The sequence below is a fragment of the Larus michahellis genome, chromosome 7 (genome assembly GCF_964199755.1).
Source record: "Larus michahellis chromosome 7, bLarMic1.1, whole genome shotgun sequence".
In the NCBI taxonomy this organism is placed as follows: domain Eukaryota; kingdom Metazoa; phylum Chordata; class Aves; order Charadriiformes; family Laridae; genus Larus; species Larus michahellis.
In genome coordinates, this window is record NC_133902.1 from 7,691,386 (window position 1) to 7,717,610 (window position 26,225).

Genomic DNA, 26,225 nt, shown 5'->3' on the forward strand with positions numbered 1-26,225 from the left:
GGACTCCCTGTCCGCCTCTGGAGTAGAAGGTGGAGAATCTTTTGCGGGGATGTGTTGCCACTTTGTTAGCCGATTCCTCCCTTCCCTCTTCTTTTAGATGTCCTTAGCGTGGCAATATCATGTTATCCTCCTGCCATCTTCCAGCCTGTGACATGGGGGCTCATACTCAGATCTTTCATCCGAGTCGTCACTATTTTCACCATTCAGAACAAGCTATTGTTACAGTGACATCTTAATGCCGGTTATCGGATTGATCTATTACCTGTCTCCCTACATAGGGACGAGGAAAAGAAATGAGAGAATACTTTAATCATTGAAATTGGAGAAATATAGCTTAAGAAAACCTCTAACAACGAACAACTTATTTTAAAAGTTAGCAAGTTTCACGTGTTTCACTTTAATAAGTGGGTTTATTCCAGCAGAAAGAGAGGGCTTTATGTCCCTCGGACCCACAGAAGATTAATGACATTGAATTGCGTTCCACGGGTGCAAGCAGGGGGTGAGATCCCCCCTCTTTCTAGTGAGGACAAAAATCCCATCTTAACAAAATTTCCCCATTTCAGGCCTAAAATGGGGCAGAAGATCTGGGGGTTCTGTTTTAACGTGCTGCAGAACAAGTTCTTCCCATGTAGAGGCTAATTCAGCACCTTTTTCCAGTTCCGGAGTAAACGAAATTGTATAAATAATAATTAACGATAACAAATCTAAAGATTTAGGAGAGACATGGAGGAACAACACTTAGTGGATAGAGAGGGCATCTTTCATGGAATGTGTTAACGAGGCAAAAATTGATTGCAGAGCGTTGGTTGGGATAGCTGCGCTTTCCCCGCGTAAATGCCTTTTCCAGTTTTTGTCACGGCGTGGAAACAACTTCTTGCCTTTCTCTAGCGTGGCTCTTATAAACAAGTGTTCTGTTTAAAAATACGCGTTAAACTGTGTTAAGTAATGTAAGCAAATAACACACGTGCTGTGCCGGAGATCCTTTCTGCTGGCGGATTGAAGCTGGTTTGCATACTGATTTGTAGCTCTGCCTTCCCTGCGTCTGGCACCTGATCTTTCTTGCAGACGAGGCTGTTTTGCCTCAAGGGTTCTCTACCGATTAAGTAATAAATAAATAAGGATAAAACCGAACGTAGCCTTGCCTAAAATAATTTTGGAGGTTAAAAAACAGAAAGACGGAAGGGGTTGCTATTGATCGGAGCTATTAAAACATCACGGCGACTTTTCGGCATTAAATGGCGATAGGTTTGGGAGGTGAATGTGGAGAGAAAGAGTGAAAAATAACAACCGTGCATGAGATTAAGGGGTTTCTTTGCTGGCGGGGCTTGTTTTGGTTTGGTTTTATTTTTTTCTTGACTATTCCGTACTATCATCCACAGTCCGTGTGCTTGCAGAAACGTAGCAGATTGTGCCAAAGCTGATTCCCTCTCATGAAATGTTGCTTTTTAAATCGGGCTTGCAGAAGTTTATTTTTGGAAGCCCAGGAAGGAATCCAGCCCTAAATCCCTCTCTTCTTAAACTCTCAGATTGCAAGGTCTGGCGGGCCAAACACACGGTTTTGTCTGATGCATTAAACCTGACACCCTCTTACCTAATGGCCTTCAGATGGTCCCGGCGATAGAATCATAGAATCGCCTGGGTTGGAAGGGACCTTTCAGGTCATCGAGTCCAACCATCAGCCTAACTCTTGACAAAAACCATCACCAAACCATATCTCTAAGCACTACGTCTACCCGTCTTTTAAATACCTCCAGGGATGGTGCCTCAGCCGCTTCCCTGGGCAGCCTGTTCCGATGCTTAATAACCCTTTCAGTGTAACAACTTTTCCTAATATCCAACCTAAACCTCCCCTGGCGCAACTTGAGGCCGTTTCCTCTTGTCCCATCGCCTCTTCCTTGGGAGAAGGGACCGACCCCCCACTTCTCTACAACCTCCTTTCAGAAAAGTCCACGTGAGCAATTTGCAAATATTTTAGAGTTCCTCACTAATACAAGGAAACCAAACTCTATAATATTTCCTAGCTACTGCCACAGCGGTGGCAAACCCTACTGTAGTGTACTGCAGTACTTGGCTTGTTATGAAGGGTAAGCCAAGGGCAGGCAAAAAAAAAAAAAAAAATCCTTCTTGTTTAATATTATTAAACTTCAAGTCTTCCAAGTTGCTACAAATAATAAAAGAGTAAATTTAAAAGGGACTGTGAAAAATGGGGCAATGAACATCTGTGCTATGTTGATTTATCCAGTAAAAATAAGCAGAGGAGTGAAAGCAGGAGCGGGAGTAATTTCTCCTCCGTGGCGCTGGGTTGTTGCAGGGAGCGTGTTTGCTGCATGGCAAAGAGCAGCGTGGCGCTCGGGTGAGAGGCGAGAAACCCCAGCCTCCGCCGCCGGAGCCTCTGATGTTAATCTTTGTGATGGGGAGGGAAATATTGACAGCAGGATGGTGCTCTCTGGCTTGAATGACAGGCCATATGTTTGTAAAATAGACTGAAGTACCAAACAGAAAAGGCATGGGCAAGTGGAGGGAGACGTATTTTCTCTTTACATGTAAAACTTCCAACACTTGGCAGGAGCCCAGCAACAATTAATCAGCAGGAGCCTTTTAGAAAGCTTCTTCCTAGGAAATAAGGGTACAGAAAAATCCTTTAAATTAAACATAATTTAAAACAAAGTAGTGTGTCAATAGGGGGGAAAAAAAGCACGGAGAATGGACTTACAATAAATACGGATTATTTGGTATAAATCCATCAGGCCTGATCCTGGTGTAGCACCTATCTGTGCCGCTCTCTCTCTCTTGGCCTCAGACTTTTGCCCAGGGATGAGCCGGATGGTGGGGTCCGGGGGAGGGGCTGAAGGGCTGCAGGCAGCGGGGCTGGGGCACAGAGTGGGATCCCCCTGAGCCCCAGGACCCCCCGACCCCTGTCCTGAGATGCCCCCAGTCTCGGGAATCCCAGCCCTGGGACCCACAAGCTCCGGAACCCCCAGCCCCAGGAGTACCCAACGCTGGGACCCCTGAGCCCCAGAGCCCCCCCAGACCTGCGGTCCCCCATTCCCGGCATCCCCCAGCCCCGGGACCCCCAGCCCCGTCCCTCGGCGGAGGAGCGGGGGGCTCTCACCATGCAGCAGTGAGCAGGAGAAATGCTGCCGCGGGGGAGGGAAAGGAGGGAGGAGATCAGATTTCTAAGCACCCTTGAAACCAAAGCCGCACTGTTTATAAACTTCCATAAATATTAATTGATATTTAATAAGGTAGGCAAACACAAGGGAAAGTATTGTTTTGGCCAACTCCTACACAGCGATCCCAGCGAAGCGTGAAAGAGTTTGTGTAACTTTCCTCGGGGGTTAAGAGCGGGTCACCGAAGGTCCTTTTTCCTGGCCGGTGTCCCAGCTTTTTAAGCTAGAAGGGAACATGGGAGGCTCCTGGGAATTTAACCCAAATACCTGGTGTCTGCAGGGTGAAACTACTTGGCTGCAGAGAGGGAAGGGCAGAGCCTGGGCCACGGGCATCGCTCTGCACCCAGCCCCGGCTGGGGCTTTCCGGGGGGGATTAGGCTGGAAAGGGGGTGACTGTTTTGTCAGATGGGAAGTCTGATGAGATAATCACGGGCCGTTAATTGATATGCTTTCCCACATAACTTGACAGTTCAAACAGGTGGTGAATAGCCCCTCCGCTAATTCACATCGGGCTGATGTCCCGTGCCTGGGCTCCGGCTCGCACGGATAAAATGACAGAGGAATAGGTCAATGTGGAAAAAGGAAAAGCTTTGCACCCCCCGGCGGCCCTCAATTCCCACCAACCCTCCTCTGGAATACAAGTCCCATACAGGGCTCCTTTACTTAATCTGTACTACCAAAGGGTGGAGCAAAATGCAAGGGAATGCATTTCCTCCCTTGATTTTTGGTGACTTGCTGAGATTTTGCTGCCAGCTCCAGAAAAAGAATCATAAAAATATTTTGTAGTTTTCTTTCTCATTCTCCTATCATGCGTGGGCTGATTCATGGATTTGCGCTGAGACTTAGAGGAAAAATCAATGTCAAAGAGAATGGAGGCTGATATTATAAAATTAAGATCTAAGATTTTCTGGCCGTAGAGCTGCTCTCGGAGTCAATCTGTTACAGAGGCATGGACTTGTAGGAGTTTGGAGGGGGGGGTCAGATACGAGCCCTTTTCTTGCCAGCTTCTCTCCCTACAACATGGGAATGATTCCGACTCCGCGTCGGGGCCGGCATCTGACTCCTCCTCGCTGCTGGCGAGGTCGAGCTCCCAAAGCCAGCCGTCCCCAGGCCATTCCCTTACTCTTCTGCATGGGGAGCCAGCCAGTTCTTTAGAGAAACATCTCATCCGAACCCGCAGCTGGAATGCGAAGTTTCAATTTCCCTAGAATTTCATAATTTCGTCTTTAAGTAAATGGATGCACCATCTATTCTGATTGCTCGCCATTTCAGTCTGTTCCTGTGATTTTTCTCCTCATTTGTTTGGGGTGGGGGGGGGATAGCACGGCACATTTGTTGGCCACCAAAATGCCCTTTTGGAGTCATTCCTCAGGCAGTGATAGCAGCCAGGACCCTTCTCACTGCAACGCGTAGAATAATTGGAGCCAAGGGGAAATTAAATCAGTTCCTGGGCATCAGAGAAAAGTTGGATATTTTAGAGTTTGGGGTGGAGTTATTTTTGTCTTGGTTTGCCTTTCCTTTTTTTCTTTCCCTTTTCCTTTCTTTTGGGGGGTGGGGTGGGAGGAGCATCCTCAGCATTTAAGCAGATACACTTCTGCGCTGATGAGCATCGCTCCAAGTTGCACCTCGTTTGGGAAGCGCTTGGCATCCAAAAGCAAAGCCTGACTGCAGAGCTAAACATCGCTGCCGGTATTCAAACAGCAGACAAAGGCGGCTTTACAATAGTTGCCCGTCTGTATCGAGTTCACCAGTTTTAATTACAACACCCCACAGTGGAAATTTCACAAAACATTTTATCCGTGCATAAAATTTAATTAAACAGAACCCTAAAGAAAGCGTTACATTTGTCACAGTGAAATCTGCGGCGGAGCGGGGGTATTTCCTGCTCCTCCGCACGGGTTATGTCTCAGGGATTGACAAGGGGTTACCTTTGATGCAATGCAGATGGAAAAAATCAAAATGTAGGGATTAATCCCTCTCTCGGCAGATTATGCAGGAGCGTGAGCAGGTGGCGGGGGAGGCCGAGCCCTTTCCATTTCTCATTATGTTGCGGCGCTGGCGTCTGCGGCGCCGGCCAAGCCTCTGGCGAGCGTGTTATGTGATATAATTGTAAGATGGAAAACAGCGAGGGAACTTCTTCCTTTGTATTTCAAAGGCCGCGATGGCATCTTTATTTGATAAAGGAATTGGATTATGGCTAATCCCTGCACTTGGAGGCGTTTTATTACTTAGAAAACACTTTCTTAAAAAGCATCTTCGCCGCTGCGAGCGGGCTGTAAAATATCACTTGCGGGAAAGCCGAGGGCAAGTTTTCCAGGGATGAACAGAAAATCCTCGGTGCCTTTCTGTGGGGGCTGGGTTCAGACTTAAGGCGTTTTTTTATTAAGTCTCAATTCTAAAAGTAGAGGCCAGGCTATGCCTTTTAATGAGCATCTGATTAAGAGCCCAAAGCTGGAGCCACCCAGCTTGTTAGCCAGGTGCTTAAATCAGTTTACGCTCTGATTCAGGATACGGCGTAGGAATTTAGATTCTTTCATAATGAATAATACATCCATGAAATGCGAGCTCTGTAAATTTAGGGAAACGAGCTGTCAAGCCTACCCGAGGAGGACAAATGAAGAGGCGAGTGCCATGAGCACAACACGGCGCACATTGTCTCGGGAACTTCCTTTGGCACCGGCGGTGGGACACACTTCGTAGATCAAAATAAAAGCTCAAAGGGGAGAAGGGGAATGACGCGGCTGGAGAGCGCTCAGCGGTTGAGAGCATTTGTAACGCCGCAGCGGGCCGGGAGCTGAAAGCTCCTGGGCCTTGGGAGGCTCGTGTGGGCTTTTTGGAGGAACACGGTTCAAACAGCACCGAGTTCCCTTAAAACAGGCTCAGCAAACTTGCTCAGAGCTGCAGGTGAGGTGCCTTTTTAGTCCCTGTGCTTTTATATTCTCCCTGTCCCCGCACCAGAAGTGCTTCCAAGCACGATCTCATTTCAGGAGTCAAAGTTCCCGACCAAAAACGTCTGCTGAGTTTCCTTACTGGTGCCCATCAGCCATACTGGGAGAAGCCTCCCTCACCCCAGTGAGCCTCCAGCCTTTTAAACCAGGGTGATCCCCTCCCTGGAGCCACCGAAACCAACCCCCTCTCGCCCCGCACAGGCATCGGTCACTGCCTGAGCGCTGGGCAGGGTCCACCGCACTTCAGGCAAGGCTGGCTGGGAGCTGGGAGAAACCCTCTGCTTTCATCTAGGGCTGGCGCAGAGTTTTGAAGCCTCTTTAGCCATCAAGCTGAGCCGTGTAAAGCTCAGAAAAGGAAAGATCTGGTGGGAAAAGCTGGTCCATGCTGGGGCCAGCTCAGCGCCCTTCTGCTGTGCTTGCCCTAACCCCCTCCTTGGCTCCAGAGAGCTGGATCGAGACCTCCTCATCTCTGCTCTTCCATGTCCTTATATTTAAAATTAGTCTATCGACCCTTATCTCTGGGTTTTAGAATTACTCTGGGTTTTTTTCACCCCTTACATTCCTTTCAAACATCCGCTGTGTGGCCGAATGGCAAGTGCTGCTCTAAGTGCGAGACGCGATTGCTGTCTGCTCCTCGCCACGCCTGGTTTCTGCGGGGTTCGGAGGGCAGCGGGGATCTTGTTTCTATGGGAAAAAGGTCCTCTTTCTCCCAGGAGACAAATTTTATAATCCTAATTCCCCTGGAGGGATCCATTTTGGGATGGGACGTGTGCGTGAGGGAGGCTGTGCATACATGTATCCATGTACCGTGCTGACACCTCCTGTGTTGGAAACCCTACTCCTTGTTTCTCTGCTACTCGTAACATCTTACTTGAAAGCTCGCAGAAAAATATTTTTTTAAAATGCATTTGTGAAGAAAGACGTTGTTTCCCAAAGTTTGGGACTTCGGAAGAACGCTGTGTTTTAGAGGCCGGTCCCAGCAGGGCTGGGTTTTAGGAATCAGGACTGTCAGGGGATTTTTGTTGTAGAAAGGACTTGCAGCGATGCTGGATGTGGAGATGTTTCGGTGGCTCTGGATCCTGAACCCAGTGCCATCCCCAGAGGAGGCGCCTTCGTATGATACATAGATTCTGTGATTCACTTTAGCTCCGTTAAGCTCAGCTCTAGAAAGCAGCAGTGTCTCCCACAGACACTCCTCATCCTCACACAGGGAGGCTCCCAGGTGGGAAAGTGGGTTTCCACTGGTGGAGAAGCTAAACGTCGCTTTCTCCAGAGGAGGCACAAAACCGGGGCCGTGAGTAGATATTTAAGAAGGGACCTGTATCCTTCTTCGGATCCAGGGTTTTGTGTTTGCCTAGGGAATGTCCTTCGCCGTGATCTCCTCCTACATGCGCTGGAGTTGGGAGGGAGGGAGGAAGCATCGCTGAGCACCACGCGGCCAGAGCATCCCTCGCCCCGAGGTGGGCACGACGCGATTTGCTGGGATGCCACGGGTGCCCGGGGCAGAGGTGGGACCTGACCCCCCCTTTCCAGCGCTTGGACCTAAAAGCTTTTCTTCTGCTTCCCTGAGCTCGCTGCCTGCATGCATGGGAGATGCATAGCCTTCTCCTGACTGACCAGTGGCCAAAAGCAGAGAAGCATTTTATTCCACAGGCTGGTATTTCACTATACAAGTGCTTTTGAAATAAGGAAAAATGGGTGGAAATTGCAGTGGGCTTAGCAGACAAAATTGAGCAGTTGACTGTGGCAAGGCACACAGTACTTAAATGCAAGAGCTGATCTAATCGTTGTTCTCGAGGAAGCTTTTTGCTGCATTTTAGCACACAAAGCTTTTCGTTTTCTCTTTTGTGGCTTGAGCTGCTATTTAAGAAAGCAAAAATCAATAAACCTTTCCAGCTTTCAATCTTTTGCCCCAAAAGGTGTTTTTTTGGGTAGTGTTTTGTCATTCATAAGCTGTGGCGACAAATCCTTGACATCATTCGTGGATAATATCGATCAGCTCTTCCGTTGCGCCAAAGGACAAATAGAAATCATTTATCTGTCTGGACTCCAAAACAGCAAAAGACAAAGGGCTCTGCCAGCCACCCATGACAATCAGCAGCTGAAGGTATTAGCAGGGGGTCAAGTTCAGAGGTCAGCGGTCAAACAGGTTGTCATCAGTTTCTCACAGCTATCAGAGTGGAAAAACCCAGCTGGTTCTTATTAGCCAAATCCGGGGAGGCTGGTGGCCGTGGGTGCTTGGTGGCTCGGGATGCGCCCGCTCCAGGGTGCTGCCGTGGAGAGCGGGGCCGCTGCTGTTCCCTGCCTAAGGGAAGGAGACCTTGTAGGTTTGGTTTTATTCATTGCAAATAACAGGGTCTTAACTCCACATTTGCTCTGCTGGGAACTGCTGGGACTACGGGCCAGGCCCAGACGAACCGTGAGAAGCTGCAGTTTTCCATGGTCTCTTTGCTCCAAGCATTCCCAGCATCCGTTTGTTTTGATGTTGTTAAAGGATTTTGTTCAATCTTCTGCACCTGTTTTGGGAACAGCCTCTTCTTGAGCCAAGGGTCCTAAACCTGCTGCTTCAAATCTGTCTTCCATGAAGGTGTCTGCAAAGGAAGGCAAAAGTTTGAAGTTTGGAGATTACTGAGCCAGGTGCCAGCACCCCAACTGTATTTCATCAGGTCTACACGTCATAGAGGGAAAGGATGAGTTCTACCTATATGTCCTTGTTCTCCACCATCAGTGCCACCAAATTAGAATTAACAAATGTTTCCACCAAGCTAAAACGTGATGCTGTATGAGCTCAGTCCCCAGTGGAAGAGCCTCCCTGGTGGTATCTCTCCAGAGCTACGAGCAGGCCACTGCCAGCGCTGTGCCTCTGCTGCACCTGCAGCATCTTCTAGCCCTGGTGTCAACACTGAGCCTCAGGTCTACAAGATCTAGAAGTAGTAGAAAAAGCAGCTAAAGAAAACTGTGGCTGTTTTTTTTGCGTTTATCTGCAATTAAAATAGACACCCGTATGGTCCTCCTTTCTCCAACCCCATAAAAAACGTGGGCTGCTCTGAGTTTTATGGGAAACCCTTGGTCCATCGTTCAGGCAGGACAGCACAGCTGCTAGAGAAGTCCCAGGGGAAGGCTCTAACCAGAGCTGCTGGTCTCATCCCCCCATGGGCTTTCCATGAACCTGGACCATGAGGGAGCGTTTCCACCAGTCAGCGGGCACCTCGCCCGCAATCGGCGGAGCAAGGGGAGGAGGCCCTACAGAGATGGCCCGTCAAGTTATCAGCAGGGTCACCATGTCCGAGAGCTGCCCCACCGGCCTCCCCCGCGCTGCTGGGGACATCGCGGCTCTCTGTAAGGAAGACGCAGGTGTCAGGCAAGGGGCTGCGAAGGCTTTTACACGTGTGTCTGTACACCTGGCTTAAAAACCAGCAGAGTGAAGGATTGTGTTAATATTTCTTGTTGGGAACAGCGTCTGCTCTTCAACAGCAGCTCTTTTTCTGTGCTGTGAAGGCTTTCACGCGCTCTCTCCCCCTTTCCCATCTCCAGCTCACCACAGTTATACTCAATGTTTTTATTTTAAGGGGGCTGGCAAACAGAGATTCATCTTGTATTTAACTACGAGCGCCTCGGTGGAGTTTCGCTCGGAGATTATGCTCACGCAGTATTGACAAGTGGTCCGGGCAGCCTGGAGAGAAACACGCTGTACACACACTCGGAGGTACATTTTATTTAAACTGTGACAAGTTTTCTTCTATTCATCAACAACCAGTTGAGGCAACGGAGACTTTCTTACAAGAAACGGGCATCTTCTCTTGCTATAACAAGGCGCTCTCTTTGCATTTTAGATAGATAGCTGGGGAAGTACTTGTGCAAACATAAACTCCCACTGGAGAAATAAGCCGAATCCGCAGTGCTGGGAGCCAGCGTCGCTCCTTCACGCTGCAAAGTCGATGTGGTAAACGTAGCCCTTTGCTTAAATTTCTTCTCGTAGATAGAAATTCTCTCTTTTATTTTATTTTATTCTCCCAAGGACACTGTCAAGGTCACCGCGAATCCTGATGCTCCAAAGAGTGTATCAGGGATACAAACCCATTTCACCAGGCTATTGTTGTATGTATCCTCCTGTGCATCCAACTTCATTTCCACTTCAATTTTATCAACCTTCCGCTGGAGACTCAAGGAGATAGGAAACAAGTACTGACACGAATTAGCCCGGAGATTGACTGATATAGCTCAGCCCAGGGAATCCTGGGTAAAACCTTCTCCGGGCTTTTTCTCTCTTGCTCTCTCTCTCTGCCTTTTTTTTCCTTTTTCCTTTTTTTTTACCCCTTTTTTTTTTATCCACTACAACTGTCTTTGTCAGTCACCTGTCAGAGATGTCACCAGTCCTGTCCAGGATGACAGACAAGGCGGTGAGGCTTTTGATGGGGTAATTTGCCAAAAATACCCAAAGTGGCGTATTAAAGATGGCAGCAGGTGGCAAAGCCTCCAGGGAGGAGATCCCCGATAGGCAGCCACGGGTAAAGCCAACTTTCTCTTCTCAAAACTGCTGTGAAACCCCAAAGGCGCTCCCCGCTTTGCTTTGGGGAACAGGTGGGAGAGCTCCGCTGCTGTCCATCGATGCTCTGGGGACCTCGCGGTGTGCGTGGGGTTGGGTGGGGTGACACCCCAACCTTCTCCCTCCGCCTGTTTGCAGCCCATCGTCCCTCACCGTGAGGCTTGGGATGCCGGGAACCCTCCAGGATGAGTAAGGGTGGCAGAAGATGCTCTCAATGACACATCCCTGACGCGGTCCACAGGCTGCTGCCGCGTTTCCTGCGGTCCACAGCACGAAGGGGCTGTAGAGCAGAGCGGCAGAGCACCAGCCGATGCTGGTGGTGGTGCTGACAGGTTTTAATTGTGCTCAGCAGCAAGGATCCCAGCGAAGGCAGGGGGTTATTTCGTAGCATCCCATCAGTGCTCCAAGCGGGGAGCGCTCGGCTCCGGCGCGGTGCAGGGAGAGGACGCGCAGGGTGCGATGGGGATGCTCCGCTGCCTGCCCTCCCTGCAAACTTCAGCCCCTCTTCTTCCTCAGAGCAGAGCGGTAGGAAATTTATGCCCTTTGGGTTCAAAAAAAGGCTCCTGGAGGAAAAGAGAAAAGGGAGAGAGAAAGAGAATGAAAATGATTTTAATTTTTTTTTGGCGTAGAAATGAAGCTGATATTGAAAGTGAGTAAATTTTAATGAAACGGTGCAAAAATGACATCATTTACTCAGAAATCATTAATTTGTCAGCATTAATATTTCAGCTACAACATTGCCTGTCATTCTGTGCCAGCAATGACTGATAAATCTATAAAAGTGTGCTGCTAATTTACTGAATATTTATGTGCAGTGTCATTTGCAGAGTAGGATTTGAATTTATTTCGCTCAGTATTCAGCTGGAGAACATTTCTAGCAAACCTAAAATGAACAGCACCAGGCTGTGCGAAGTAAAGCTGGCAAAAGTTCTTAAATAACATTTTAAAGGGAGAGGAGCGCTGGCAGGAGGCTGCGGCATTTCCCTCGGACCAGGCTCTTGCGAGACGGGGTCCCAGCAAACCCCGCACGGGTGGCTTGGGACAGGGCCCGGCAGCTGCCAGCCCCGGGGCTGTGCTGACACATATTTGTCACATCTCTAAGGTTTTTCATCTCCAGACCTCCTTAGAGGTGTCAGCTTTATCCATTCCACCTCCCCGGAGGGACTCACACGTGTCGGGAAGGAACAAATGTTCCCGGAGCGGTGGTTTGGTGGCAGTTTGTGTGGCGGTTTGGAAAACGGGTGGGAAGTTTGCAAAGCTGGGGTGGGAAGTTTGAGGAAACTTTAACTGGGGGTGAGTGGGAGATTTTGGCAAAGTCGTGCAGCTGAGGTGGGTTTGGCTGGTTCAGATTAACCACACCGTGGCAGCTCAAGGTGCCCCTGGTCAAGCCCTACCTCGCGTGACATGGGGCCACCAGCAGAAGACGCTTTGGGTCACCAGCATGGAGGAGCAAACGCCCGCAGCAGGCTGGGTTTTTTGTGGTGAGGGTTATTTTAATCGTACCAGAGCCTTCCTGCAGCTCTCTCCAGAGTGGCCGCAGCTCCTCCGTGTCAGTGCTCTGATCCCTGCAAACCTCCCAGGGCCGCTCGGCTCCGGTGCCTGCGGAGGGCTCCGATGGTCCCCAGGGCCGGAGTGGGACACAGCACAGCCGGCATGTTTTGGGAGGGGGAGTGCTTTGGATGGGTAGCTCGGTCACCGAAAAATGCGATTTTGGGATGAAAGAACCCATTTTGAAGTTCAGGCTGAGTTTGGGTAGTGTTTTCAGGCAGCGAGAAATAAATTAATTTTTTGGTGGCGTGAAGTTCCCCTTTGGCAATTTGAAAATGGAAACTTTTGAGTTTTCTATTTTGAAATTTTGGTTTTGGAGCAAATTTATCAAGGGTGTTTTCTCCTTTGACACTACAGATTTTTTTAATTAAGTAGGAAGTTTCATTTTGAGTTGAATAGAGGGGCATTAGGTTGGGGTTTTTGCAAAAGCAAACAGTTCCCAGGACCACAGTGCTCTCCCCTGTAAGCACTCGAGCCATAGAACGAAAAATGCTGCTGCCTTAACCTGTGAAGTGTGGATGTCAAACACTGACGGGGAGGCACAGGAGAGAGGAGGGACTTCCCGGGGCACCCAGGAGCCTGCCAAGGTGGCCAAAGCCCCATGCACGTTCTCCATGCGCCGTCCCTGTGGCTGAAGGTGCTGGTGGCTGCTCCTTATTCTTGCACCGGCTCCCAGACGGCAGCGGTGCAGCTGGGCCACTGAAGTGCACGTGATGGGCTGGGTTATGTACACGCCAGCGTCATCTTGGGCTCACTCTGAGCCTTAGGAACCTCCTGAACGTGAGAGTTGAGCGCTGCTCATCAAGGGCCATCCGTTAGGCTGGAGACCACAGGAACTGCTGGTAATTAACAGGCGTATTAATCCAGTAGAACACGATAGCCTTATTATAGTCACATTTTTCACTTTCATCAGAATAATATCATATTATATTAATATTTATTTCTCGCTAATGGGCTGTGAAATGAGCTGGGTGATGTTCGTGGTGGGATGCGGTGTTGGAGGGTGGGAGCAGTGGGGCAGAAGGACACGTCATGGAGAGCCTGCTGCCTCCAGGATCCCCAGGGCTAGGGGAACCGAGCACATCTGTCCACACCGGCGTGGCCTGCGCCCTGTCCCTCTTCTTCCTTACCCAAGTGTGGGGAATGATCCAACTGGTGGGAAATCACGGTGCCACCGATGTCACGATGCCACCAGCATGTCCTGGTGCCTGTGCCCCCTCTCCGGCACAGGGCAGGGAGAGAGCAGGATAAAGAGACGATGCAGACCCTTCAGGTTTGATAGATTTGGGTATGGCTGTCAACAAGATGGAGATTTACTTTAAAGAAGGGGGAAAAAAAAATCTTGCTTACACTTCACCACTTACATCTATTACTCTGGGAAATAAGGATGGTGTGAGAGCAAGGAATAAATTCCTTCTAAAAATATATTGGGTGAACGTATTAATTTTCTGTGGCACATGGATGAGGGTAGGAGGATGAATTTTAAGCTTGAGTCATTCTCCAAAACGGATCTTAAGCCTTTTAATTGTTGAGTGTTGGCACAAAAACATATTATTTATGAAGCTGTGGCTTGGTCCTATATGGCCTCTATGCCTTTTTTCTTCTTTTAAAGCAAATCTCATTTATTTCTTCCTAAAAGATGCTCTAGAATCTAATATGAGCATTATGAATATTTAATTTTCAGAGCAGGGTTTACACAATACCAGAGCGTCTGGCGGCTCAGCCGGTCCCTGCACAACAAGCCGGGTTTGGAGCTCCAGCGGATCTACTCGAGTTGATCGTTGCCTTTCGGCTCCGCTTGGTTCCCGTCTACCAAAACTCATCATTTCCTGCCGATCTCAGGCTGCTTCATTCCTGTGACATCTGTTTCTATAAAATTCATGTGTGTGGCAATAGGCAAAAGCAGCGCAGGAGGCAGCGGGGAGACCCCGCAGTCGTAGAACTTTATTGGCTTTCTTAAAGGTAATATGATAATACAGTAAAAACATTTCACAGGAGAGGAAAACTCCCGCTCTTCGGCTTAATCGTTAGTAAAAAATTATTTCCTACAGTGTTAAAGATCTAATTGGTCCAATCGAAAGGCAAATTAATTATGGCTCATTTGAAGAAATCTGCATGTGTCCTAGCTTTTGTGCAGAGGCTGCACATAGGAGCGACAGCATTCCCGAGGCTGGGAACGCTGTCCTCTGCAACACCAGGTGTATTCCCTCAGAAGGGACTTCATGCTGGTTGGGACATGGGGGAAGGACAATAATTTTATTATTCTTCCTTTTTTTTTAAACCTGCAACACTCAGATTTTCCCCGTCACCGTTTGGAATTTTCCTCTGAAACCAAAGGAATGGATTTGTGCTGTTAGACCAGACAGCCCAACTCCCATATCCATACCAGACCAAATCCCTTTTCTTCTGGGAAAATGTATTATTTTCTAATTTATAAGGTTTGTGGGGTTTTTAACAGGGGAAGGAGCATTTTTCTGTATCACATCCTGACTTCTTGCAAACCACTGTAAATCTGTTCCTTTTCTCTTCTGTAAAATCACAATCCCCGTGCCACCGGATGGGTTGGGAGACAAAATTCATAATTAGTTCAAACTGAAGGATGCTTTGAGATTTTAAAATGGACACTTCTGGACCCGTGCCTGCTCTCGTGGTTTACATAGGTTTATCTCCTGTCCGTACCCTGCAGGAGGGTAAAGCATGTGCCAGCTCTCCGCCAGCTCTCAAACCTCAAAGCTCAATTTTATTAAAAAAGTATTGAACATTTTATACCAACGAGTTCCCACAAAACACCGACCTGCATCCATGCCTCATTAGTCCCAATTTTCTAGAACAGAGTAGATATTAAATGATCTGACCCCCAAATATACTGCAAAAGCACTTTTCAAAGGCATTTCAGGCATCCTGGGCCCTGCCTGCAGCATCGACCCGGTACCCCGCTCCCTTGCCCCCCGCTGCTGCAGAGCAGTTGCTGGGCTCGCCTCCGATGGGAGGGTTTCTATACTCCTGCGCCAGCTAAATATTTATTGGTGCTGCATTTCGCACCCACGTAACCAGCTGATGCTTGTATGGCAGCGAGGGTTAATACCCCCCAGGCTCGGGCTGGGGCTCCCAGCATCGCTGGTCCCCACACCGAGCATCTCCTGCATCCCTTTCCGCCGAGCATCTCCTGCATCCCCTCTTGCCAGGGCTTTCCCACCTGGGGCCTCCTTTGTGCTTCCTCCCATTCAGCCCAGCCCTGGCTAAAATGTTTTTTCTTCCAAGATATTCCCTGCATTAAGCTTAACCAGCCCAAATTGTCTCACCTTTCCCCCCCCCTCTCTGATAAATGCTCCCTCTGCAGTTAATGTAACCTCCCCAAACGTCCTTCATTTGTCAAAGATCGCAGCCTTTTACGGCGGGTCATTATTTCACGAGGAATTCGAACAGAAATATTTCCAGTCCACACCAAGCGATCTATTTCGCTTCCCCACCCACCACATTAGCCTCTGAATACTCTCATTATACCATTACTAATTAGAAATTCTCTCAAATTGGCGGCTGCATTAAAAAAAAAGACAGTGTGCTGAGCATATGGCATAATATCCTATTAATGAACACTCTAAATTCAAACTCAGGTCAGCTGCTCATTTCTTGCTCATGACACCCAGGCAAGGGGGAGAAAAGCAAGCTTCCCTTTTTTTTTTTTTTTTTTTTTTTTTTCTAAAATGCATAATACTGAATGCTAGGGATGCCTTAGGCCAATGCTTTCTTTTATTTGGCTAATTTTTTTGGTAGAATTGTAAAAAAAAAAAATTTAAAACTGTATGTGTGTGTGTGTATATATATATACACGTATATATGCATTTATTAACCCATAGTGGAAGCCAGTGACTTGCTGGCCAGTGCTTGTTTGCATGTTGTGATGTTGCCTCCTTTAAGCAGGCCATGGGCACTACGGAAATAACTTGTCACAAACAAGATGAACGCTGTTTGAAGTTGTGTGTTGTCCTGCCAGCATCAATGTCTTCCGTGTAGAGATGGGGGTAAGGCGAGGAACTGCAGCATACGCTCTTCTTTTTCTTTTTCGTTAAATGGGCTAATTGTAGCAGACACTCGCGCCGTGTGAGTGACTTTTTGGGTTGACCTCACCTTGTCCCGAATTGGCGGATGCTGAACCGGGGTAGGAGCCAGCGCAGCGGCTCGTGGAGTCCAAGGAGGTCGCTCCTCAGCGTCACCAGTGGTAGTCCTGGGGGGTCACTGCAGCAGAGGGCTTCAGTTGCGGGGGTCCTGGGGCCTGCCCGAGTGGCTCTGGGGCAGCTGAGCAGCAGGGACGGGGCACCCACGGCCGCTGCGTGCCCGCGGTCCTGCCGAGGGCTGGGGAGCGTGCAGCCCTGACCGCTCGCTGTGGGATGCTCTACTTGCATTTCTGAGGCTTGATGGAAATCTGCTAATGAGTGGAAGGGCTGGGTGTGAATATACGTGTGTTTCTGGAGACAGGCAAAGGTTACCCGCCTTTCCGAGGATTATTTTATTAATTTTTTTTAGTACCATGAAATTTGCAATACGGTAAAATAGCAAATTCTCGTACCTTCCTCTTTTCTGGGCAGATGAGCTGTCAGGGCTTTACGTCTCATCAGTCTTGTTGTCACTGAGGTTTATAAAACTACCAAATGATATTATGTCAGCTGATTCTTTAATGGGATAATCATTAGCCAAGACCTGAGTAAGGTTTTTTTGCCATCACTAATTTCACCTCAAGGTGAACGCGCAGGCAAAACCCTCCGGCGCGGTGTTTGCAGTGATCTATGTACTCGCTTCGCTCCATGCCATTGCGCCAATCCCTGCTCCTCCTGCCGGGACCTGCCACGTGTCCCTGGGTGGCGTTTGTCACAGTGGGATAAGTCACAGCATGAAGGTTGTGACCGTCATCCCTTGCAGAGAGACTTCCATGGGTGTCACGGGGCTTCTGGCTCCGACCCCAAAAGGCTGGGCTGCAATCTCAGCCCTCCATTTATCCGGGGCATCGGCAGCAAAGGATGCACGAGGGTGATGGCTGCATTGTGCAATTTGACCTTTCGGTGAAAAGTTTTGGCTTTTCAACAAAGTGAAACTTTTCCATTGAAAACAAATATTTTGCCCCATCAAGAATCCAATTTTCTGTCAAAACAGTTTTCATTAAATATTTCCAAGCAGCCCCGGGTTAGTATTGATTTAAACTGTTACAACAGAGAGAAGAATGAGGCTTTGTCTCTACAAAGATCATGTTTGCCCACCAATTAAAATTACAGTAGAAGTGAGTAATCGCTGCCGCCTCCAAAGGGGGATTGTTTAACAAAACGCATAGTAATTATCCTCGTTAGTTTGCATAGTCCCGTGTCACATCCCGGCGAGCGGTCAGGACCCCGAGCACCGAGCAGTGGGAGCAGGCAGTGGGGCCGAGAGTTTTGCAGAGCTGCGGGAAGGGATGCCAAGGAAGGGAGGTCTTCTCCTCCTGGGAGGGACCCGCTGCTCTGGGAGGGGACCTGAGGGAAGACCTGGCCTTCATGCGTGTATCACCCACTTGGTTTTCCAAGTTTTTCCTTGGTTTTCCAAGTTTTCCCTTGGTTAAGGAGCTACCATGGCTCATGCGTGCTGTCTCTGTGCTGTGGCTGTTGCCTTCTGTGGGACATTGTTTGGACTGAGAAATAAATTGTGGCTCATGGCAGCGGACAGGTGCCAGAGCTGGATGCTCCTTGGCAATCGCAAAGCTCCAGTCCTGGCCCCGTGGCCAGGCCATTGCTCTTCAGCAGCTTCTTATGTTGCTGTGCTGCTCGTTAAGGCTTTTCCCAGAAAATGCATGGGTCATCCCATAGAAGTTGAAGTGAGGGATGCGATCGTCCATGCAAAGGGTTTCTGGTGCTGTGCCAGGGAATTGGGAGCAGGGTGGGTGACGGGTACTGGGGTGTCTCAGCCTGGGGAGGGCGAAAGGGCTGGAAGGGGCAGCAGAGAGCGGGAGAGGGGCCGGAGCCAGAGTCGGATCCATCCCTTCCAGCCAAGTCAGTCTCGTGTTCTGAGGGTTAAAGCCGAGATGAGCACTGTGCAGCCCAGGAAGAATTGAGGTTTTATTTCATCGGCACCGGGGTCATTCCTGATTTAATTATGTAAAAATTAATGTGAACGTCTTTCTTGGTACGTATAGGCCATCCATGGAAATTGAATTGGGTGAAATGCTGGTTAAGCTAATCACTTGCAAGTCATTATGATGGCTAAGCACAGGGATGTTGTAATCTGTTGGGACTTCTCAAAGACCTGATTGAAGACCAAGTTTAAGACCCACAGGTTTAATCAGAGGGGATCAACGTTGTTGCGCTGAAATGATTTTTCCTGTTAGCGAGGAGCTCTGAACCATTTCTTCCCAGTATGAGAAACCACATTGTAAGTCCAGGTGGGATTTTGTGTGCTTCCCAAATCCTTCCCGACCTGGCCGCTGCAGAGGGAGAGCTAATGATGAGCTCCTGGGTTTCACTGGCCAGAAAAGTGCACTCTGCAGCATGGCACGAGATACTCAGATTTTTAAATCCTGAGAGGATCTACGGGTTATCTAATCTGTCTTTATGTATCACAAAGGTTTACAGAATTTCCTTGTCACGTTGTATTTTGAGACCAGTAGCCTATGTTGTTCCACAGGATTTCTGCTAGAATAGACAACCTTGGCTTCAGTAAGAGACAGCGAGCGGTGGGAATCCATCCTTCTCGTGGGGCCTTGTTCAAATGCCTTGCTGATCACGCTGTTCACAATCTACACCTCCGTTTCTCGTACAAATTTGCCTGGCGTGGGCTCCTAGCCATGTTCATGCCATGACTTTCTCTGCTGCAGGAAAGAGCCCTCCGTATCTGTATTTTCCCCTTGTGAAGCTGAGTGCGTATATCTTGTTCTTAAGAAATCACTCATGGTATATGTGTAACCTTAGTTTACCCAACATGTGTATGTATTAATGCAATAGCCACACTGCAGAGGATGACAAATAGACATTTATGACCTAATTCAACATTTTTTACCTACTTTTTTTACCGACACATTGTACGCCCCTTCCCTTTGTGTATCCCCAGGTCTGAGGTCCCCTCCCTGGCAGTGGGGCTGCCTCCCCGCCTCCCCATACGCTTGCCGATGCCACCTACACTTGCATAGCCATAAAAACGTACGGCAAATTACTGCATGTGTGGGGAGGGAGGATGTTTAATGCAAATAGGAAAGGGGGAGAAGCTGTGTCGTGATATTATACACAGGCATTCATAAAGAGCGTGATCGCTGGGAAAAATCCCTGCCCCTAATCATGCCTTTCCTCCCTGCGAACGCAGGGGCTGCAGGTGAAGGCAGCGTGTTCGCACCCAGCTCCTCGTTCCCGCTAGGAAAGCAGCTTCTGCCAGGGATTCTCTTCCCGCGTCCTCCAGCGGAAATCAGTCATTTTAAGATAATAACATCAATCGGATTAAAAACACCATTGAATCGTGTGGGATCTGTACCCCGCAGGGTGGTTCAGCTGGACGGGGCTTGGCTGGGGCGGGAGCCGCAGCGGTGCCCGCGTGGGGATGCCGGCGCCAGTCACTTCCCGAGCACCAGCGTCTGAGCGAAGGCAGGGCAGTGGTGATGGCGTTCGGCTCCTGCTGACGTAGGCACCTACTCGCTGGCCTGGTTTATTTTTTTTCTGAAAGGCTAAGCGGCTCGTTCAAAGACCCTACTGAGCACGGTTCGCTTCTGAAAGGAAGGGTCGGTGATTTAATCACTTAAAAATAGATTTGGGAGTCTTAAGTTAGCACACCTTCTCCTGCTATTACACACGTATGTGTAAATGCATATATAGAGAGACTTGTACACGTCCATCCATGTGTGCGTTTTCAGAGCTGGCGGGGCGGGTTTGAGCCCTGTGGGGCCAAGGCTCCAGCCCTGCAGTTGGCTGCTCTCCTGGGGCTCCACGGAGGAGCCCGGTGGGGGTCCTGCAGGGTCTCTTGAGAGGTCACCTCACTCCGTCTGCCATTAACCTTCTTTAATCTGGGTGTCGGACCCATAACAATTTTTATACATTTTAAAGGAATAAAAACTTGAAATCAATATTTAGAAGTGCGTGAACAGCTTGCAGAGCGTTTTATCCATCTGTTCCCTAATACTAAAAATGACCACCTTTGTAGGTGCCTGGAGGGTGCTGGGCCAGAGCTGCTTCCCAGGCTTTGTCAGGAGACGGCTGATGTCCATATCAAATCAAGATGCTTGTTGTAATGTTCGCAAAAATGTAATTTGATTTGCCTTTGTCAACAAAATCTGCAGAAACATCCCCTGCCTGAATAAATATCCCTGCAGGGTAGCACATGCTTTGTAAATAATTTTCATTGTAACCCCCTCTTCCTAGCAGGGTGGAGAGTTGAGAACATTCATCAAGTCTCACATTAGGAAAATAATTTTCTTGTACCTAATTTGTGCAATAAATAAAGTCCACAATTTCTTGTTTCTGCAGCAAGGAAATGCAAAGAGCTGAGACTAGGGGTTTTTTTGATGCTAGGTCTCTTTTTGATGGCCATCAGGCTTTGTGCCTCCCTGACACCTTTGGCCAACAACTGCCCAAGAGTCTGGTGCTTTGGGGCACGTTATCTTCTAGGCAGTCTGACACAGAATGACCCGAAGGGGCTTTATTCGCCAGGAGGGGGGATGAGAGGCTCGTTTGCAGCGTGCCCCAAATACCAACAGACTCCCCTTCCTGGCTGCAACTGAACAACGTGGACGATGCCAAGGTTGGGTAGGGTGATTTACCCCAAACCAGGACACAAGGGCTCTTTGGCCAGGCCTGCCCACTCCTGCCAGCACATAACTGGCACAAAGTAAAGGTTATTTTTCAAGCAAGAAACTTGGAGAGATTTGCTTGCTTGCAAACTGCACTCTCGACTGACTGCAGAAGGGGGGGGGGGTGGTTTTAACCTGAATTGCCTATAGAAATGCAGCCCTAGCAGTCTGCTTTTGCCTTTTGATCTTACTAAAGTCCCAGCCAAAAGGAGCTGCAGTAAAAGCACAGCCTTGCTTCCCCCGTCTGTCCCCGGGCTCTGAGACAAGTTCCCTCCAAAGGCAGCGCTCCTCTTTCCAATGGCCTCAGTTGCCTCTGGCCGAGGCTCTGGTAGCTGCACCGAGTGCTCTACACCTTCAGGAGTCACCTTCAGTGCTCCTGCCCCTCGGGCTCTGCTCCCAAGCAGCGCTCAACAGGCACGTGATGAACCTACAGGACAGGGCTCAGTGGCTGGGAAGGAAAGATGGAAGAGTTTTGGCATCTAATTAGCCTCACCTTGGGTGACCAGACTCTTAAATTCCTACTTATCGATCCCTTGTCTTGTTGGAGAACTGGGGCACGGGTCTGTCAAGCTGGGAGAATACCAAGATGGGAGGATAGCTTTGTTTTTTTCCTTGTAGAAATGTAAATCTGTTATTTATATATATTTTATGGATGGCATGTTCCTATCCCCAGGCATTTTGCATTGGAATTCAACTCATTGCAAGCCTATTACATGTTCACTAACTATAAACCATCTGATTTATATTCATTAACCAGTAGTAGACAGCAGCAGTGGCATAACTTCAGCACTGGACATGCCTCAGTCGGCGGGTGAACTAAATTTCAGTTAATTAAGGTGCCGTAATTGTTGTCCAGTACAAGTGTCTTCAGGGCATTCACTTTGTAAATAATTTTTCACCCCAACCTTTCCCGCATACTTGGTTGCTGCTTTGCAACTTTGTTCAAGCCATAAATTATTAGGAAATCAGCTCTCCTGCCTTTCTGGTAGAAGAAAGCCCATTTTCTGTTTCTTGCCAAAGACAGCAATGGTGTTAATGATTAGCAAAGTGCAACTGGACTGCAGGAAAGCAGCAGAAGGATTATAACCTCCAAAATAAAATAGAAGGCATCTGGTCTCCAAAAGGGGTGTTTGCTGGGCAGGAGGTCTGGTGCACGGCCACCACCAACCCACTGTCAACCTCGGCTCATCTTCACTGGAGGCTTTTTCTCAGAGATAGCAGGAGGAGCTCACAAGATTGAGCTTTGCCTACACAGCTTCAAACACAGCCTGGGTCAGAGGAGACCTGCAACAAAACCTTGGACGGGTTAAACCTGGTTGCCAAGAACTTAAAAGTTGAAACATCAAAACCTAACTGGGTTCTCAGCTTTCTGGTCTGAAGCCCTCCCACAATGTAGACATCTTGGCCCGGGTTCAGGTGTTGGTGGCTCTTTCCCTGTGAAACCTGAGGAGGAGATGCAGGAGAACCTTCCCCAGCAGCAGTCTAGAGCGAGCAGGGATGGAGAAACCCCTGGTCCCATCTGTCCCAGGTGTCTGAGACCCCTGGAGCACCTTTGCGGGGACCATCCCTTTTCCCTGTCCTCTGTCTACGAGGGGTCGGACCCCCTGCCTGCTCTGGGCAGGGCTGGTGGTACCTGCCGGGCAAGACCAGGCTGGGCAACCACCGTGCGGCTGGGGGGCCGGGGAGGGCACAGGCTGTCTAACGGGCCCAAAGCGAGCAGTCGGTAACGAGGAGCCGGGGAGCGATCAGTGCGAGCAAGATAAAAATCCCTGCTGCTCTGGAGTCTGTGCACACCAACCGCGGGGCAGTAATTAGGCGGGAAGCTGGATGTGGAATTGAAACTGTAATTATGAAGAACTGCTAGATGCTACTGTAATGCAGCATTTAGCTTCCTCCTCTGCCGCCACCTTTTTTTTCTCCCTTTTTTTTTTTTTTTTTAACGCCTTAGGATTAATTAGTTTCTGCTTTGTTTTGTCTTCTCAAAAGTTCAGATTTGGAGGGGATCCTTGTGGAAAGGGGCATTTTCTCACCTCCCTTTTACATCCAGCAGGTTGGAAGCCAAGATGGAAAGTGGTTTCTTGGACTTGAGGTGAAAATTAACATGGGGCAGCTCTGAAAGGGACCATCCCCAAGGCCATAGAGGAGGGCAGCTCATGTGGTTGGAATTGGCACTGAACGGGACATTTTCCTTTTGCTTTTTGTAAACAGGGCCAAAATTATCCTTTCTGTAGAGTGTGTGCTGTAGGTTTGGGCTTCCTGGGTTTGGTTTGGGTTAAAGGTTCTCAGGAACTGTCGCTTTTGGGGGACCTGGTTGAGTTACAGCTCTCAGGGACTGTCATTTTTGGGGAGCTGGCCTCAGGGACCTGGCTGAGTTACAGTTCTCAGGGACTGTTGCTTTTGAAATGGTGCTTCTGGTTGGACTGGGATTGGATGTGCAGTATTGGCGTGCATCCCTCATGCCCATCGGCTGTGTTTTAACAGTGTAGCCTGAACGAGGGGCTAGATTTTCTCATGTGCTTAAGTACTGGAGCGAAAGCCAAGACTCCCCCATATGCTTTCACCCAAGCAATTTCGTACATGTTAAAGACGAGCCAGCTTTGCCTGCAGAAGCCTTTTTAGCTGTCCTGTGTGTTAGTAAAGTCTCCCCTCCGTGGCTCCGGTGAGCGCCCGCAGACATCTTCGCAGCGCATGAAGAGGGGCACTGGAGCTTCTCCGTTTGTCTGCTCGAGTTTCCCATTGATCTGACAGCTCCTTTCCAGACCTGCCTGGCAGCAGACATATGCCAGTCTCTCTGATAGTTCATGTTCACTTATTAATATAAAGATTCAGCTTCACGTTTGCCGGAGTAAACCTTGCATGATGCCTCTGACAGTAATTCAGTTGTAGCCTCAATCAGATGCTGGATCTCCAGGCCATGGCTATCCCGCTAGCCTTTTCCAATTTTTCACTACACCGGTCATGAATAAATCACCAAAACACATCAGATTGCTGAAAATGGAAATACCAGAGATAGGCGCCAGTTCAGTAGTCAAAGAGCATCACCTTGCTGCAGCCAGCACGCACACTCCGTGCTCCCTTGTCTGCTCATAGCGTCCCGTCCCGTCATCCGGAGGCCCCCAAATGTCTGCAAACCGCCAGGGTGCATCCTGCGCATCCTCTGCCTTTGGGCGCAGATCCCGCCGCATGTGGCTTCTGGCCAGGGAGAGGCGATTTCTATTCACCGGACGCCTCGCCAGACGAGCCATCGGTAGTACCCAGATGCTCTGAGCGCAGGGTTTGCCCTCTCATGCGTGCCAGAGGCAAGCGCTCTTCATTTTCAGTACTTGGGAGCAGAAAAAGCAACAAAATAGTTGTTTTTTCCAGGCTTTTCCCCTGCCCTCAGTTAAATGCGTTTTGCAGAAGGCTCCAGGTGTCATCGTGGCAGCCCCGAGCCCCAGCCAGGGTCGTCTGCTGAGACCCCGCCGGGACGGGGGTCCCAGGTAGCGCAGGCTGGTCCCCGCCGTGTGGGGCATCTTGTCCACGGGCTTCGATGCAAATCCCAACCGCCACCATTTATTTCCCTACCTGATGCTTCAGCACTCCTGATTTGATTAACATCTAACCCTGCTCCGTTCACCAACGCGACTGAGCCTGAAAGACTGAATGGTGTCTTTTCAAACTTGACCCCAAAGGTGAAATCTTGGTTATGTCCAAATCAACGGGAGCCTTGCCACTGGCGTCGGTAGGGCCCGGGTCTTCTCGCCCTAATCTACCCATTACAAATGTGGGCATGTTGGTGCCTCTCCCATGTGGCTGAACTCCTCTAGCGTTGTTTTGTGAGAACTACAGATGAAAGGAATCACAAACTAGTATTATTTAAATCATTTTAGGTCAGAAAATCAGCTAGAACTTAAAAAAAAAAAAAAAAAAAGCCCAAATCACCACTCATAAAATAAATCAATTTCTTTAAAATTAGCCTCCTTAATTTTGACATCAATTCTATTTCTGTAAGGTTTGTCCGTTTTGCAATTTTGTTTATCTGTGTTGTTATATTAAACCCCCTGCTAATAAAATGTCAAATTAAAAAAAAAATTAGTATCCCTAGTATTGCAGAAAACCAATAAAATAAAACCTTACAAGAGAAGCAAAAGAAAATTTCCATCATTCTCTCCTTAACCGAAATCAAAATTAGAGTGTTATTAGAAATTTCATTAGGATGGAGCAGATTGGTAATGAAATTACATTCCAGCTTTCTACAAACCCAATGTATTAAGTAGGTTTGATCAATGATGTTCACACAATTAATTTTGTCTGATTGCTGAGGATTACTTTATCGACAGTCACATTTCACACTTGTGGGTTTTTTTGTTTCCACAGTAAATTCTCGACGATGTCAGATCACATGATGGCGAAGCAGGTTTGAAGCCCCAGCTCTCAAAGCAACTTCCAGCAGACCATGACGGGAATCAAGGTAAGGATGTCACCGCTGTTAATTGCCTTCGTTACGGTGGTGCTTATGGACAACCAACCTCGGGGCAGAGGGCTTGCTGAGGAACCCTGAGCACTCTCAAGCAGTGATGGAGGGAGACCGCGTTAACGCTCTCCTTGGGTAGCCTGGAGACTCTTTGTGGTCTGATTTGCTCCCGCTTTGTGCTGAGGGTCTCAGTGGGGGTCTGGGTGTCTTCCTTGATGACCTGTCTCTCTGAGCTGTGGCTACAAACCAGTGCTGCTCTGCTGGTGTGGGCAGCACTGGGCCACGGGAGCTCCGCGGGACCTTTGTTCGCTGGGTGCGGAGCCAGGCGGGATCCGGCACCGCTGCTGGGAAGGGTGCGGGGATGCTCGCCTGGCTGGGACAGCCGCTTCCTTGAGGTCGTATGCGTTACTTCAGTCTCGGTGCTGGTGTCACCACAGCTGGCAGCACATCTGGAGGCTGCACTGAGGCAGGAAGGAGAAGGAGAGGGCAGAAGCTCCATCCATCACAGGTTGGTTTAAGTGAGCTCTCTGCCGCTGGTTTGTGAGGGTCCTTCTGTGTTATCCTGTGGTGCCTCACAACGTAATTAGATGACTTTTTACGTGAGAAAATGAAGTCAGTGACGTTGTGGAGGCAGAGTGAGGTCCATCGGGTGCTGCAAGTCTCCATTTACCATTGTTGTACTGAGATTTTCCAAGCTATTTAAGGAATTTTTACAGCAAACTCCTTTTTACATCCAGGAGAACGCGATATCCTCCAGAAATCTTGACCA

At 48.9% G+C, this 26,225-nt stretch overlaps 1 long non-coding RNA gene across 1 annotated transcript in view; it reads left to right on the forward strand.

Moving 5' to 3' along the window:
- The window catches only part of LOC141746762 (uncharacterized), a 145,871-nt gene that overhangs the window by 103,287 nt on the left and 16,359 nt on the right, over window positions 1-26,225 (forward strand). The window contains exon 2 of the long non-coding RNA XR_012588475.1: window positions 25,360-25,453. This is a non-coding gene — a long non-coding RNA (uncharacterized LOC141746762). The remainder of the gene's footprint in view (window positions 1-25,359; window positions 25,454-26,225) is intronic.